The 17,097-nt window shown below is 38.6% G+C and overlaps 1 protein-coding gene across 6 annotated transcripts in view; it reads left to right on the top strand.

Moving 5' to 3' along the window:
- Nucleotides 1-17,097, top strand: part of LOC122586582 (MADS-box protein AGL42-like) — a 40,600-nt gene that overhangs the window by 21,336 nt on the left and 2,167 nt on the right. The gene's annotated exons all lie outside the window — the stretch shown is intronic.

Genomic DNA, 17,097 nt, shown 5'->3' with positions numbered 1-17,097 from the left:
ATTCCATGACTTGTTTGGTTCGTAAGGAATTGGAATTGGAATTGGAATCCTTTGAATTCCATCAAATGAAGGAATCCAAGATTCCTAGACAAATTGGATGAAAAGTTTTAAATTCCAATGGAATTCACAACTTAACTCTTCTAAAATTATTATTATGTTTATTTCATAGATATTGTATTTTTCTATTACTATTATTTATAATAATAATAATAATAACAGTAATAATAATAATAGTTACTAATACTATAATTTATATAATTAATACAATAATTATTATTATTAGTTATTATTATTTTTATATTAAATTATAATAATAGTTATAATTGTTATTTATAATAATTAATATTATAAAAACATAAATAACTTTTATTAGTAAGAATAATAAGTATTATATATAATAATAATAATAATAATAATAATAAATATTATTATTATTATTATTATAATTATAGTTAAATAATTAAATATTAATAATAATATATAATTATTATTATTACTCCTACTATTATTATTATTATTAAATTAATTTAAATAATATTTATAATAATTAATATTATCACAATTAAAAAGAATTATTATTAATATATATAACAATTTTTTAATATAACTAATATCATAGTATAATAAAAATAATAATTTTTTAGTTACTCGTATAATAACAATAATAATAATAATAATAATAATAATAATAATAATAATTATTATTATTATTATATTATTATTATCATTATTATTATTGATATAAATATAAATAATACACTAATTTAATAATAATAATAATAGTAATTATTATTATTATTATTATTATTTTTTATTTTTTTTGTAAAGTTAGTTTCGATTTAGACGTGCTGTAGGCAAATTTAACCAACAAATCGTTAGACCTCCAAATTCCTCCTTATGGAAAAACTCACCTTCGGGGCCCACATAGTGGATTTAGAAGATACCCCTGACCAACCCACCTAAGTGGAGTTGGTTTCTTCTTATTATTAATTAATTAATATTATTATCTTAGTTAATATATTAATATTGTTATTATTATGAAAATAATATGTATTATTATTCAACAATAAGTCAGATTTTAATGAACTCCATTCCATTCGATTTAATTTCGGTCAACCAAACAAATACAAATTATAATTTATTCAAATTCCAATTCTACCATATTCCAATCCATTCAGTTTCCAATTCCTTCAAATTCCAATTCTTTTGACAAATTCCAAATCCTTCAAAAACATTTTGCGAACCAAACGCCCCCTTAGGGTTTTGAGGGTTTTATATAGGCATAGTTTCCTAATTAGATCAGTGATTGTGCACCGAATCGCGTAAGCCTAATGAATGAGGTTGTGGATGAACAAGGTAAATGGTATAAGGGGCCCTTAGGTGTCCTTAAGGATTTGTTGGCGATTCCCCGAAGGTAGGAACGGTGTTCCTTTACGCCAATGAAGGTGGATAGAGGTGATGGTCGAATTGAATTCGACTAATAGGGTTTATGGTATTGGTTCGATCCGAGATCGTATTAGAGGGGTTTATTCGGTGTTGTTCCGATATGTGTAATCGAAGTATATCGTTTATGAGGGATTCCTCCTCCTTTTATAGGAGGTGGTTCCTTGGGGGAGAAGGTTAGGTTTTTTCCCTATTCCTTACTTGTATCAAACTCTACTTACCATGTTTATTCGATCTAGTTTCCTTAGGAAGATATCCTAGAGAGATCGAATTAGGTAAGGATTGTATTTGTTATTTGGAAAAGATTTATGTTAATCTTTTTGTCCTTCGTTTGACGTTAAGAACCTTCGTGCTTATATACTTCGTAAGAGATCTTCGCTGTTAGTTACCCTTCGTATAGTGACTTGGAGGGTTACATCGTCAAGTCCCCCAGTCTAATATTAGAGGCTTCAGAGACTCTGATTTTAGACTCATTCTTTCGTGTTCCAAAATTTTACTCATATCGCGAAGGACCAGGAGAAATTGTTTAAAACTTCACCAGGGACTAAAGAGTGGTGACTTATAGCGGAGGGGCCTTTCTTAAATAAATCCAAAAGCTAGTGGAATCCTTCCGTCTACTTGCATGGATACCGAAGTAGTAGTTGAGCTTTATTAAAGGGTTGTCTTTCCATTTTCCAAGATTATCATTTTCTTCGATTCAATCGATTTTCTCTAAACAAAATTCTTTAACACCTCTTCAATATATCTCAATCTCTGATGGCGTGTGCTAAAGCGAAAAAGACAATTGGTGGCAATCAACCCTCATCTTCTCATGTTGGTGTATCTCCTGGCGGCACTCCGGCGCCGACATATTTTCAAGGTCACCAAAAAAGGTCTGCAAGGAAGAGCAGACATCCAATTGTCTTTACTGATTTTGATTCTGACTTAGAAGTTGATAAGGCGACTTATCGTGAATTGAGAACAGAGTGGGCCCGTCTTCGCCAGGAAGCTGTTGAAGTGAAGCGTAGGGATGCTCGTCTAATGAGCGATGTTCAATATGCCGGCGATGAGATCCGACGTTTGTCTACGTGGAGAAATCCATCCCTTTTGTTGCCCTTCGATGCTCTAACAAACGTTATCAAGAAAAGTTGAAGGAAGCAGAGGGGGTATTTGATAATTTGGCCAAAAAACTTGATGTTCCAAAGAAGCGACTATTGGAGAACAACATCTATGTTGATGGGGCCAGGAAGGTGTGGGGTGACAAGTGTGAGGAATTGCAAATTGTCCACTCAAAGATTCAATTTTTGGAGGGGCAATTGAAGCGGTGGAGGAAGGAAGTTATTCCTCATATTTATCAAACCGCACTTGCTGACCTGGAGGCTGCAAAACGGTTGGTAGAAACGACGGTTGCTTCGGAGAATGTTTCCGATGTGCTTCCTGTAAAATAAATTGTATTGTAATGATATTAATTGTTTGTTTTGTTTTTTTTTTATAGAATTTTATCTTTGAAGTATGCACGGTCCCGAAGGGTTCCCCTTCAGTGTTCCATGTCTTATTTTTTAATATGTGCGTGGTTGCGAAGTGTCTCCCTTCGTTGTTCCACGTCTTCTTATTTGGTGCGCATTATTTTCCTAGGACTGTGTCCTTGGGCTTCTGATTTTACGCTATGTGGGCGTCCCCTTGATCATGCGCTTTACTTTCAGAAAAACACGTCTTTGCAGTTTATTGGGTAATCGATCGAAACAAAAGAAAATACGTAAGGGAGCGACCCTTCGTATAAAATACAAATGCATTGCTGTTTTGCAATGGCTTTATTTATTCTAACAAAGATAGTTTCCATATTGTGCACTCTGTCTACTTATTATGTGCCTTAACACTTTGGTAAAAAACACTAATCAGCATTACTGATAAAATTTTCGGAGATTTGAGCTGTTCCATGTGCGGTCCACTGGTTCGCCATCCAATGTCGTTAGCCTGTATGCTCCGTTTCCGAAGGCTACTTGAACTTGATACGGACTTTCCCATGTTGGTCCCATCTTCCCTGTGTATTTTACTTGGCTTGCAATGTTTAGGCGAAGGACATAATTACCAACTTTGAATGAAGTTGGGTTGGTGTGCTTATTATAGTATTTCTCAAGCCTCTTTTTATATGTGGCTTCCCTTATTGCAGCTATGTCCCCCCGTTCTTCCAGCAAGTCTAAGTTCACCCTTAGCTCTTCTTCGTTTTCTTTTGCATCTACCTTGGATGTTCGACAAGTTGACACCTGAATTTCTGCTGGCAAGACCGCTTTGATCCCAAAGGCAAGGCTAAAGGGAGTTTCACCGTTGCTTGTTTTGGGTGTTGTTCGCTGTGCCCATAGGACGAATGGTAGCTCATCTACCCATCCAGTATGTTTGTTCCCTAGCCTTTTTTTCATTCCTTTAACTATTTCTCTGTTTATTGATTCAACTTGCCCGTTTGCCTGTGGGTGATACACGGAGGTGAATTTTTGCTTTATTTTTAGCCTTTCACAGAACTTCGGGAATGTCCCTTGTGTAAATTATTTCCCATTATGACATACGATAGTTTGTGGCATCCCGAATCTACACTCTATGTGTTCCCAAACGAATTTCTCTATTGCTTTTCCCTTTAGTGAAGCGAGGGGTTTGGCTTCGACCCATTTGGTAAAGTAATCAACTGCTGCTACAAAAAAATTTAACCTTTCCGGGGGCTTGTGATAGCGGTCCTACTATGTCGATTGCTCATTATACGAAGGGCCAGGCTGAGGTTACCGAGATCATATGTTGTTTCGGCGCTTGGTGCATCTTAGTGCATAGTTGGCCAGAATTACCCAAAGCGCATAGCTTTGGTTGCCACAGATCGTGCTCCTGAATGTGTCCTACATATTTCTTTCTTGTATCTCTTTGAGGATGACCGAAACTTGACTTAGGCCTACGCACCTTAGCCAAGGCATCACAACGGACTTCCTGTATAGTTGTCGATCTGTGATTCTGTACTGAGGTGCTTTAACTCTAATCTTCCGGGCTTCGTTAGGATCTTCGGGTAGTATCCCGCTGATCAAGTATTCACATATTGGTGTCATCTAATATTTCCCTTCCTCTTTTATGAGATCAGCAACATATTTCTCATTTATTGATATTTCTTTCAACACTTCAATGAGCACCTTTTTGCCGAAGTGCTCGAAGGTGAGGCTTGTTAGCTTGCTTAATGCATCTGCTTTCTTGTTTTGGTTACGATGAACGTGCTCTATCTTGAAGCTACTAAAGCAGTCAATTAGCTCCTTAGTCTTTGCCAAGTATTTCTAAATAGTTTCTTGCTTAGCTTCGAATTCCCCAGTGATTTGACACGCTACTAATTGGGAGTCAACGAAGGTATGAATTCGCTTGATTTTCATTTCTTTTGCCAATTGGAGTCCTGCTAGGAGAGCTTCGTATTCTGCCACATTGTTTGTTGTGTTGAACTCGAATCTCAGGGCATAGGTGTACTCCTTTTCTTCTGGGCTAACGAGGATAACCCCTGATCCTGATCCATCGAAGCTTGATGCTCCGTCGGTGTATAGCCTCCAAACGCCCCATCCTTCGTTTTCTACAACATCTAATAAGACATACTCTTCTGGTTCATCACTTCCTTGTGTTTCTGCTATAAAGTCAGCTAGTACTTGTCCCTTAACTGCATTCTTTTTTCGAAACTCAATGTCATGTTCCCCTAGCTTTATTGCCCATTTAGCAACTCTTCCCGATTTTTCTAGTTTGAGCAATATTTGCCTTATGGATTTATCGGTCATTACTGCGATCGGGTGAGCTTGGAAGTACCTTCGTAATCTTCGGGCCGCATGTACCAGAGCAAGGGTCAATTTCTCCAGCTCAGGGTAATTAGCTTCGGACCCTTACAGGATTCGTCCGACGAAGTAAATTGGAAATTGTTTCCGCTCTCTTTCTGCTAGGAGAACCGCGCTTACACATTCAGATGATGCGGCTAAATGCATGAAAAGAGTTTCTCCTGGGATAGGTGACGTAAGAGTTGGTAACTGTGTTGTGTACTTCTTCATTTGCTCGAAGGCCTCGTCTGCTTCTTTTGTCCAGACGAAATCTTTCTTGTCCAAGAATCCTTTAAAAGTTTTAAAGAATGGGAGCTGTTTGTCTGCTCCTCTAGATAGGAAACGACTAAGGGCTGCAAGCTTTCAATTTAAGCTCTATACCTCTTTTATCGTCTTCGGGGGCAGCAACTAACGAAGCTTGTCTACTTTCGAAGGGTTAGCTTGGATTTATTTGCCCGAGATATAGTACCCTAAGAATTTTCCTTCTTCAACCCCGAAGGAACACTTCTTCGGTTTTAACTTCATATTGATAGAACGTAGAGTGTTGAAGGTTTCCTGGATATCTTCTAGCAAGTCTTCTTCTGTTTTACTTTTAATCACCATATCGTCGACATAGGCTTCCAGGTTTCTGCCAATTTGATTTTTAAAGACTTTATCTACCACCCGCTGGTATGTGGTCCCTTCATTCTTTAATCCGAAGGGCATTTTCTGATAACAGTATGTCCCTTTACTGGTGTAGAATGCTGTCTTTTCTTCATCCCCCTTAGCCATCTGAATTTGATGATATCCCTTGTAAGCATCCAAAAAACATTTCAATTTATACTCCGTTAGTGATTCCATCTTCCAATCAATTTCTGGTAACGGGTAGCGATCTTTTGGGCAAGCTTTGTTGATGTTTGTGAAGTCCACGCACATCTTCTACCCTCCGTCACTTTTTCTGACCATGACTGGATTTGCAACCCAAATAGGATATGTAGATTTTCGGACGATCCCGGCTTTGGCAAGTTCTTCTACTTCCTTATTGGCTGCTTCGTCTCTTTCAGCGGCCAGACTTCGTTTCTTTTGATGAAAAGGAGTTGCATCCTTCCTTTCATTGAGCTTATGCTCCGTCACAAACTTCTCCCATTCGATCTCGACTATCCGCGGTATTCCTGTCATGTCTGAGTATTCCCAAGCGAATACATCCAGATTTCGTTGAAGCAGCTTAAGTAATTTCTTTAAGCCTTCGGGAAGTTGCTTTCCTATTGATTTATGGGTTGATCTGGGTATCCTGGATTGTCAATAACCTTGTCTTGATTGTCTGGTACCCTCGCAAGGTCCTAATGGATCTTTGGAACTTCAAGAGCCTTCTTAACCTTGTGTACCTTTGCTTGGCCGGATTCTGAGTGGACGGTTTCTACTCCTGTAGAAGTTAGGTATTTAACGATGGAGTGAATGGTGGAGGCGATCATCTCCAGCCGACGCATTGTCGGCAGCCCAAGCAGTATGTTGTATGGAAAAGTAGATCTGACCACTATAAAATCTAATGTTTCTGTTCTGACATGGGGTGGTTCACCAATGGTTACATCCAGGTCTATCTCCCCTAACGGGCTGACCCTCTCTCCGGAGAACCCTATTAACGGGGTTCGTGGAGGACTTAAACGAGTTTTTATTCCCTTCGGGAGCTGTAAGAAGCAGCGTTCATAAATTATATCACATTCGCTTCCTACGTTTACATAAACTCTGTAAACTCCCGTGCTAAATATCGATATTTGTATCATGATTGGGATTTCTGATGGAGTCTTCAACACTAGGAAGTGAAAAGCGAGTGGTGTCTATTGTGAAGGTTCTTTTCTCTTGTTGGATGTTTCTCCATTTGAACACCCAGATTTGTGATGTGATTCGCCTGTCATGGCTTTGCATTTCGGGAATCAGCGTCGTGATGATTTGGTGGGTTTTCTTTTGTTTTGTGGTCCCATGGATGGCGCCAAATGATTGTGCACCAAATCGCGTAAGCCTAATGAATGAGGTTGTGGATGAAAAAGGTAAATGGTATAAGGGGCCCTTAGGTGTCCTTAAGGATTTGTTAGCGATTCCCCGAAGGTAGGAACAATATTCCTTTACGCCAACGAAGGTGGATAGAGGTGATAGTCGAATTGTATTCGACTGATAGAGTTTATGGTATTGGTTCGATCCGAGATCGTATAAGAGGGGTTTATTCGGTGTTGTTCCGAATATGTGTAATCGAAGTATATTGTTTATGAGGGATTCCTCCTCCTTTTATAGGAGGAGGTTCCTTAGGGAAGAAGGTTAGGGTTTTTCCCTATTCCTTCCTTGTATCAAACTCTACTTACCATGTTTATCCGATCTAGTTTCCTTAGGAGGATGTCCTAGAGATATCAAATTAGGTAAGGATTGTATTTGTTATTTGGAAAGGATTTATGTTAATCTTTTTATCCTTCATTCGACGTTAAGCACCTTCGTGCTTATATCCTTCGTGAGAGAGCTTCGCTGTTAGTTACCCTTCGTATAGTGACTCGGATGGATACATCGTCAATCAGGAAACTAAAACCCTTGTTCATCTCTCCTAAAATTCGTCCAAGACCTCCAAGGATGGTCCTAGGACCGACCTTCGATCTTCATGGGACGGACCTAAAGCCGACAAAAATTGCCCAAAAGTAATTGACCGGGTGATTTTGAATTAATTTTTCATGCACTTTGGGTTTGATTGGGTGGTGTTAATCATCTAAGCGGTTGTAATCGGGTAGATGTGAAATCACATTTAGAAAACTTCGGTTTATATTGGGCAAAGAGAAAAATATCAACGAGTTAGAATGGGCGGTGGGGAGAAAGAGAAACGTAGTCGGTGGTGAAATTATGCATTAAGTTTCTGTAGATGAAGAAGTATAACATTTCTTATTTTCAGATTTTAAATTGCTAAATACAGGGAAAGTATTTTAATAATTTGTACCATCTGAAGTGAAATATGTAATTTGATTTGCTTGAATGAGATTCCTAATAGCTATAATGATTTAGCTGAAAGCCACGTATATAAAGGAGAGATTGACTTCTTTAGATAGCTACTATTATAATATTTAAAACTGAATTTATTTATTTTTTAAACAGCTACTGAATTACAATGTATAGGAACTGAATTTCATTATTAGATTACAACGTATAGGTGTATATGAAAGTCTGAAATTATAACTCATACAATTTTTCATTATTTACGTATTTTTGTGGTTTTCATCCCTTCAAGTTATTTTTAGTGGATTTCGTCCTTCAACTTTACATTTTTAGTAAATTACATCCTTTTGAGGGATGTAAGATGCTAAAAAAGTTTAAACACTTTTCGTGATTTGCATCCCTCAAAATGATGTAACCCACTAAAAAGGTAAAGATGAAGGACGAAATTCACTAAAAATAACTTAAAGGGATGAAAACCACAAAAATATGTAAAACCCGGGGATGATTTGTGCAATTAACTGTATAATAAATTAGATATTGTATTAGATTTTTTGGTCAGAAAAAATTGGCTACCAGAATTTAATAATAATAAAGTTAAATTTCTTGCCATTTGTAAAGTATACTAAAAAATTATAATGGCCCGTTTTGACTCGAACTCGTTTCGACCCGAATCCATTTTGACCCGTTTTCAAAACTACCCGTTTTGACCCGAACCCAATTGACCCAGACCCGTTTTAACCCGAACATTTTGCCACCTTTAGACGCACCGAGCTTTCCTTATTTTAATTAATTACTTATTAATTAATTTGGATCATTAACTAATGAATTATCCAATTCGTTTACTCATTTTATTAAGTAAACCACTTTTAATTAATAAGTTATTTATCAATCAATTAAAACTAACTTTAATCGACTACTATAAATAATGTTTGTCGGTTTATCCGTTTATCCTTAATTAACTCGCGTAAATTTATAAACGTATAATTTAATTAAAACCATTTAATTGAATGCGTAAATGATCAAATTTCATTCTGTAGCTTTATGGTTAAACATTATAGATGTTCTATTGTGTAAGACCATCGGGCTCAAAGATCCGAAGACATATGGTTAGTCGGGTATACGAAAGTTCACACAATTTCAACATCTACTGCTTAGAATTCACCGGAGACTCACTAAAACTAAATCATCGGCTTCTTTGGAACAAAACAACACCACCCTAAAAGGGGCTTTTTGTGACTCGTCCGATTCGCGATACGAGTCGAGCCATCACGAGTCAGAGCCTGAATTGTACGATACAACACGAGTCAAAAGCTAGTCGATTCACCATTCAAGTCGTCTCTTTTTCTCTATATCCTTGGCTCGACTCATACGAGTCTAACTATGGAAACGACCTTAATTAAGAATTTTATTTAAATTCGACCTTGATAAATAAGGCCCAGCAAAGCCTTCACACCCAACAATGAATCCCACAAAGAACCTTCACAATATAGCCTATTACATAAAGGACCCGGGAGTTGCCAATTCACATTCAACTGGAATTACACATTTTGATTATATCTTATAGGGGAATTATGACATCTTACCTTAACTTTTGACTCATATTTGAAGAATATTATCATTAGAATGTAGACTCTACCACGATTCCATGGATAGCTTATTTACCAAAAATAGAGTTCTGGTTTGAAAGTTATAACTGTTTGAAAAATGATGATATACCTTATACGGAGTTCTACCTCCGTACCCAAGTTGGATACGAAGAACTCTTCGTAACAGCAAAAACACTCTATTTATACAACGAAGCTTCGCTCCTATAGTCGAGTTATGAAGCAATACCTCCGTAGCCAGAATAATCCTGGAGCCTTAAGGACAGTCTCCTTAGCTCCATTAAAAACCTATGAAGGATCGGATATATCCAAATCCATTCCGTAATTATTCAAATCTCCTTATAAAGGAATGAGAAATCAGATGTCGAATAACTCGGACACGGCTTATTAGATTCGATCGCAATCTTCCTAAAAAGATAGAAGACATCTCCAAAAGGAGGAAGAGATTTACCCCACTCTCTTATCCTCCTCCTTAAATTTCTACCCTATATATAAAGAGGAGATTTTACATACGACACAATCCATCTCCATCTTCTCCACACATAACTAATACCAGTCTTCAGGTCTCGGGACAACAATATACAAATCAGGCGTAAAGCGGCATCAGTCCCTTTGACCTAATAGGGAATCGCCTACAAGCCACTCCCCAAACATTTACACCCCTCGGTCGAGCCATAGTGTGATTTTTTGATCAAACAGGCGCCATCCGTGGGACACACTCCTCAAGAGATCCCAAAAAATCGAATTCACCTACGATCAAAATAAACCAGTACCATGGACGGTCGAGACAACGATTACTCGCCAAGAACACCTAACATAGGGGACCTCAAACGCCCCCGGAGGCACAGATTCTGAGGAGCAATTTTCTTGTGATACGACCGCCCAGCCGGTAGTATCAAGCTTTAACTCACCTCTAATCGCTAATGATAGTCTTAATGCAACCAATACCCAAGCCAACACATCCTCAACATCAGCTGCAATAAATGACACTGTGAATGCTCGAGGAGCCCAAGACATACGCACAAATTTGGGGTTATTCCTTAGCGGCCAACGTCAAGACAAATCCGTGCTTACGCCACGGGACCAAGGTCAAGACTGATTTGTGCTTACGCCACGAGACCAAGGTCAAGATAGATCCGTGCTCACGCCTCGGGACCAAGGAAGGACGCAAGCACCCAAAGACACCCTTCGGATAGGTGAGGCAAGAATAAGGACCCTTGAGACAACAAGTCCTCTAACACCGACAAGAAATCAAACCGAAGATACTAACCGGGCATCTACATCGGCGGAACACGAGATCAAAGATGCATACATACAAGCTAATTATGATATTCTAAGCACGAATACTAGCCAGATTTACAACGTCAATAGGAATCTGGAAAACGATTATGAATCAGATTCTATAGACGAGTATATGGAGATGGAGCCCCCATCAAGAAGGGAAAATACGGGGAGCTAGGCCCCACAAAGAAGACAACTCCAGAGTATTTCAAATACAACGCCCGTCATAAGGTCAATGAAGGTCCACTCAGGAGGAAACATAAACCACTTGTCTGACACAATAAGAACAACGTTCCGGGGAATGCAATAAGAGCAGACAACTGGCCCTATAGGAGCTCTAGGAAGCGGTCTCGCCAACCAAGCCCTGAATGCACACTAAGACCAAGAGCTACGAAGGGGAACAAGGCAATGCCACGAGACGAGATACTCCTGGGGGAGTATAATATACCCGAAACACGACCAATATGATTGGGAAGGTCCAGAACTAGTCAACTTATCCCACCTCATATATACGGACATTCCGCTTTCCGTAAACATGTAGAATCACCCGTTTCCCGTAAAAATGAAATACTCTCAACACTTAGGGTATTACGATGGAAAAAGTGATCCAGACAATTTCCTAAAGAAATTTGTCAGAGCGGCCATGATCCATAGATGGGATATGCCAACTACATGCCATGGTTTCTCTTATTCATTACAGATTATGCACGGGAATGAATCGACAGCCTGCCTAAGAACAACATTGGCAGTTTTGAGGTCCTAAAACATTAATTTAGGTCACAGTTGAGAATGCAGAAAAGACACAGGAAAACACACATCTCCGTGCACAACATCAAGCAAAAAGAAGGGGAAAAGTCAAGGGATTTCATCGTAAATACACTAATGATACGCATTAGGTACGAGGATTGCTAGAGATTTAGAGAATCTCAGGCCTCATCCATAGCCTCCGCACAATAGATCTCATTAAGCACCTGAGTACTAATTTTTCCAACATATATGATGGGCTGACAAACAAGGCCCATATCTGGCCAGATGCAAGAGAAACAACAAGCACAAACTATAGCTCCAGCAGAACGAGAAATAGATTACGGGGAAATGAGAAACAGAAGATACTCTCAATACTCAAGAGACGACAACCAATGGAACAACATGGACAAAGGCAATGGAATAGATATTCTGTCAAGTCCTACAAAGACACCGAAGTAAATTCTTGCAACAGAATGAATTGCCTCAACCTCCCCTATTCCAAATAAACTCATATTAAAACAGAGAGACCCGAAAAAATATTGTGAATACCACCGAGATAATGGACATGACACAAACAATTGCAGAGACCTAAGGAAAGCCATCGAAGAAGCAGTTGAATCTGGAAAGTTAAATATTTGGTAAAAGGCATCCAGCAAGCAGCGAGAATTAAGAATGAAGCTGCAAATAAGACATAAAAAACAACAGCACTAGCACAGATCTTAATGATACGCATCGGAGAATGCAGCAAAGAACCACCAACCTCTGGCCCCTTCAGAAATGACTTGTAGACATTGGGGATGACTTCAACAATTATTCTTCCATATTTCCCCAATCGATCCGCAAGGGCATTTTTCGCCTCTTCCAACAAGTCGTTCTTTTCATCAACTTGTCCTGACAAAGTTTTCAGGCTTTCCTCTCTCTCTATGCAATGATCTCCTGAGCATTACAAACTCTGATAGCAAGCTCCCACAATCAACCTCCAATTCAGCAACCTTCGTCTCCAGAGAATCCTTCTGCTTCTTATACTGCTCCTTCGTTGGCCCACCATCTTCAGAGATCGCCTATAAATTTGAATCTAAAGCATTTTTAATAATGGCACTGCAAAAGATGGAACGATTAAAAGAACTGGAAAGCTCAAGGATCTTCATATTCATTAGTTTGGTAAGCCAGCCAGATGGAGCAATGGCTTGTACATAACGATGGCAAGAAGCAGCATTAGGAACTTCATCAAAAGGATTAAAGGTTACAAAAAAAATAAACAACGAATAGATGGAAACACAAAGCGAAGGGTAAAAGAAAGATATCAAGCGAAGGATAAAAGAAAGACATCAATAAAGCTTACGAGAAGGCTCCACCAAAACCTCAGAACGTGTGGTCCTTTAATTACTTCTTTGTCCTGGAACTACTATTACTCTTAAACGATGCTTTCTTCCATTTCCTCAAACGGCTGGCAACAGTATTCTCCTGATCACCATCATCATCATCTTCAGCAACACCATCTAAAACATCCACAACTCTCGCAACCTGCTCTTCCACAGATAATGTCTCAGCAGCAGCAGATGCACATCCTCTTGATGGGAAGAGGACGGAGCAACAGCCGGGAAAAGAGCCACCAGTTTGAACACATGATGAGCAAATGTTGGTCGCCTATCAATCATTTGTTTAAAAGCCATTTTTGTAGAAGGGCATACATTGCATCAAAAATTAAAATTACACAGACGCAAAAACGAAAAAAGACGAAAAAATAACCTACCTTGTCCATCACAATCAATGGTGAAATCTTGAATACCATGCTCCCAACATGAAGGAACACCAGACTTAAATAACACAACTTCGGGATACACACAAAGCTTAATAGCGTAAGCAAAAAAGAGATCAAAAGAAGACTGTTCTACACCATCTATGGCAGGTGTTTAATCAAAGAACCGCACGGTCCTCCGATCGAAACAAGGTGAGGGTTTTGACCGATTTGTTGGCGATTCCCTATCGGTGTAAAGCTTTGTGAAGCTTAACGCCACAAGATCGGGTGTGTTTGTGTTGGCGATGGACGACTCCGTAGAGAAGACGACCACCTTTGGTGTTCGGGTGAATGGCTTAGTATCTCGTAGAAAGAACTTATGCCTATTCGTGAGGGGATACCTCTATTTATAGGACTAACGTATCTTGGGGGATAAGTTAGGGTTTTAGGGGGATACCCTAATTATTTGGGTACAAGATATGGTAGACATGTTTATGGGATTTACATGCCATATAATAAATATATTATAATAATAATAGATAAGGAAACTTACCTTTTCTTTAGGAGAGAAAATAAGAGATTTCCTCCATATTTGGCGGAGCTCCGTTTTGACGAATGAGCTCCGTTCCTGACGGAGGTGAGCTCCGTTTTCCTAAGGTGACCTCCGTTCTGACGGAGGTGAGCTCCGTAATTGTGGTAGATTTACCTCCGGAGATAGAGCTCCGGAGGGGTATATCATCAGCAGGGATACCTATCGATTGGTACTTCGACTTACCCTTATCCAACAAACCTCTACGATCCAAGGGAATCAAAGAACGATCAACAAAAACAAAAAGGTGTTTCTAATCTCTCACCTCTGTACCACCAGCTACAAACAAATCATACTTACCATTCTTTGCAACCGTAACCCAATCACCAGACTCTTTAAGTTTATAGAAAGAGTTAAACAAGGCTATTAAAGGCTCTATGTCATTAGCACTACAGATAACTTCGAAAGCAATGATCTTTGCTATACAAGTAGAATGAACAGTGGATATATGAAACTCATATAGTCTAAAACAGACAGAAGGAATGAAGAAAAAGAAACCGTAAGATTACCAAGGGTAAATGACTTCACATATTGACCCACAAAACCAACAGGAGGATCAAGAATGGATTGCCCTCTTTGAACTAAAGTAGGGTTTTATGCGAAATATTTCGCTACGAAACTTCGATGATATTAAACATGTGGGAATATAAAGACAAAGAGTATTGAGTGTACTTGCGAAGAACGAAGATCGCGACAGCGGATGTAGAGGATCGCCAAGAAAGGGAATTTTCAAAAAGAAAAAACAAAATAGAGAGGTAAAAGTCCCCTTTTTACTTGAAAAGTTGGTATTTATATCACGACTGGGTCACAAACATCCACCGTTGAAAAGATACATTGAGATAAGTGCTAAGCGTAACTACTCCTGAGGAAACAAGCCACTATTAACTCTCTGCATCCAGAAGAATAAATCCCGCCTGAATTGAATGATTTGAACTTATGGTGCAACTTGCGTTACGAAGCAATTAGAGTACGTTTTTTAGTCTAATGAGACATTCTGAGTCAGCCTCTCCCATTAGACTGGGACTTGATGATATACCCTATACGGAGTTCTACCTCCGTACCTAAGTTGGATACGAAGAACTCTTCGTAACAGCAGAAACACTTTACTTATACAACGGAGCTTCGCTTCTATATTCGAAGTTATGGAGCAATACCTCCATAGCCAGAATAATCCCAAATTCTTAAGGACAGTCTCTTTAACTCCATCAAAGACCTATGAAGGATCGGTTATACCCAAATCCCTTCCATAATTATCCGAATCTCCTTATAAAGGAATGACATATCAGAATCCGAATGACTTAGACAAGGCTTATTAGATCCGATCGCAATCTTCCTAAAAAGATAGAAGATATCTCCAAAAGGAGAAAAAGATTTATCCTGACTCTCTTATCCTCCTCCCCAAGTTTCTATCCTCTATATAAAGAGAAGATGTCATGCGACACAATCTATCTGGATTTTCTCCACACATAACTAATACCGACCTTGAAGTTTCGGCACAACAATACACAAATCAAGCGTAAAGCGGCAGCAGTCCCTCCCTAATAGAAAATCGCCTAAAAACCACTCCCGAAACACTTACACCCCTTGGTCAAGCCATAGTGTGATTATTTGATCAAACAAAAAACTAGGTATTTTAACCGCTGAATGCGACACTACCATAGCATGGTCACGGCGCGACCATGCTATGCCAAACACCCCCTCCATCATTCTGCACTAAGGATGCGACAGCTGGTCATTGTGCAATAGAGGCGCATTAACCCGACCTCTTTTGCTTAACACCCATTCGACCTCTATACCTTTGCAAACGATTACTAGGTTTTATAACTCACAAATACACTCATGTAAAGCCATTTTCATGTTACCGAAACAACTGCTAATCATCCATAACATTTGCAACCCTCGAGCCACCACTTTGCTAACTAGCCACAATAAGTTTCTCAAGTTCTAATTTCGCACTTTTTGGCCCTAACTATGTTATTAAGCTAATTGTCACATTTAATCGTTTTTAAACATATAATATATACCATAATACATCGGTAAATACATACTAAGTGACACGAAGCATGTTGATGGACACACAAGGTCAAGGAAGACGGATATAAGATTTTGGATGATAAATCAAGCAACTTTTCCAGATCTTAATGGATACAAAAAGGAACACAATTGATGGCTTGATATCATCTTTTGGTCCAGAATTCGTTTCCATAGCATATGAATTACAAAAACCCTCAATAACAATAATGATCGAACTGAATAATCGTCAACCACCTTATTGGGGTTATGGGCTGGAAATGGGACACCAATTAACGTCCCATACTTGTAGGAGAGATATATGCAATGAAATCCCTACTAAATGCCCTTCAAATCGTCACCAAAATCACACAAAATGCTACAGGATTGGTTAGGGCTGCTTGGAGGCTACAAAATGGCTACGGGAAAATGAAAATGATGATAATCCCTAACCCTAATCACCCCTTAATCCAGATTACACTTTTTAAAATGTCCACATAAGGCCGTTGAGTCTCAATAATGACATTAAGGCCTCAATTAATGACCTAGCAATCTAACTGGAACACAATACAACTTTTCTACGTAAATGACACACAATTTTAATCTAATTAGTTATCACACACATAATTCACACATTAGTTAGCTACATAAAAACCACATATAACGACTTAACGGAAGGCTTTGCATAACAGCATAAATCAAAATTTGGAACATGTTTATTGAAAATGAGTACTGTTGAATCAAAAATAGGTAGGTGTTCTTCAACTCATCCTGTAAGGATTAAATTTCTTCAACTGTTAGAAAATATAATCGAGTAAATCAAAGCTTTCCAAGCAACTGTTAAATGAAGTAGTTCATCCTTAGGGACTGTCTCGGCATTAGGTTGATGGGTTCTACTCCTAGTCCAGAGCCAATTAGCAGAAATGGATTCAACTAGTGAAT

This window comes from Erigeron canadensis, chromosome 2 (genome assembly GCF_010389155.1).
Source record: "Erigeron canadensis isolate Cc75 chromosome 2, C_canadensis_v1, whole genome shotgun sequence".
Taxonomy (NCBI): domain Eukaryota; kingdom Viridiplantae; phylum Streptophyta; class Magnoliopsida; order Asterales; family Asteraceae; genus Erigeron; species Erigeron canadensis.
The sequence above is the reverse complement of the archived record's forward strand: the minus strand, read 5'-3'. Positions and strand labels throughout refer to the sequence as shown.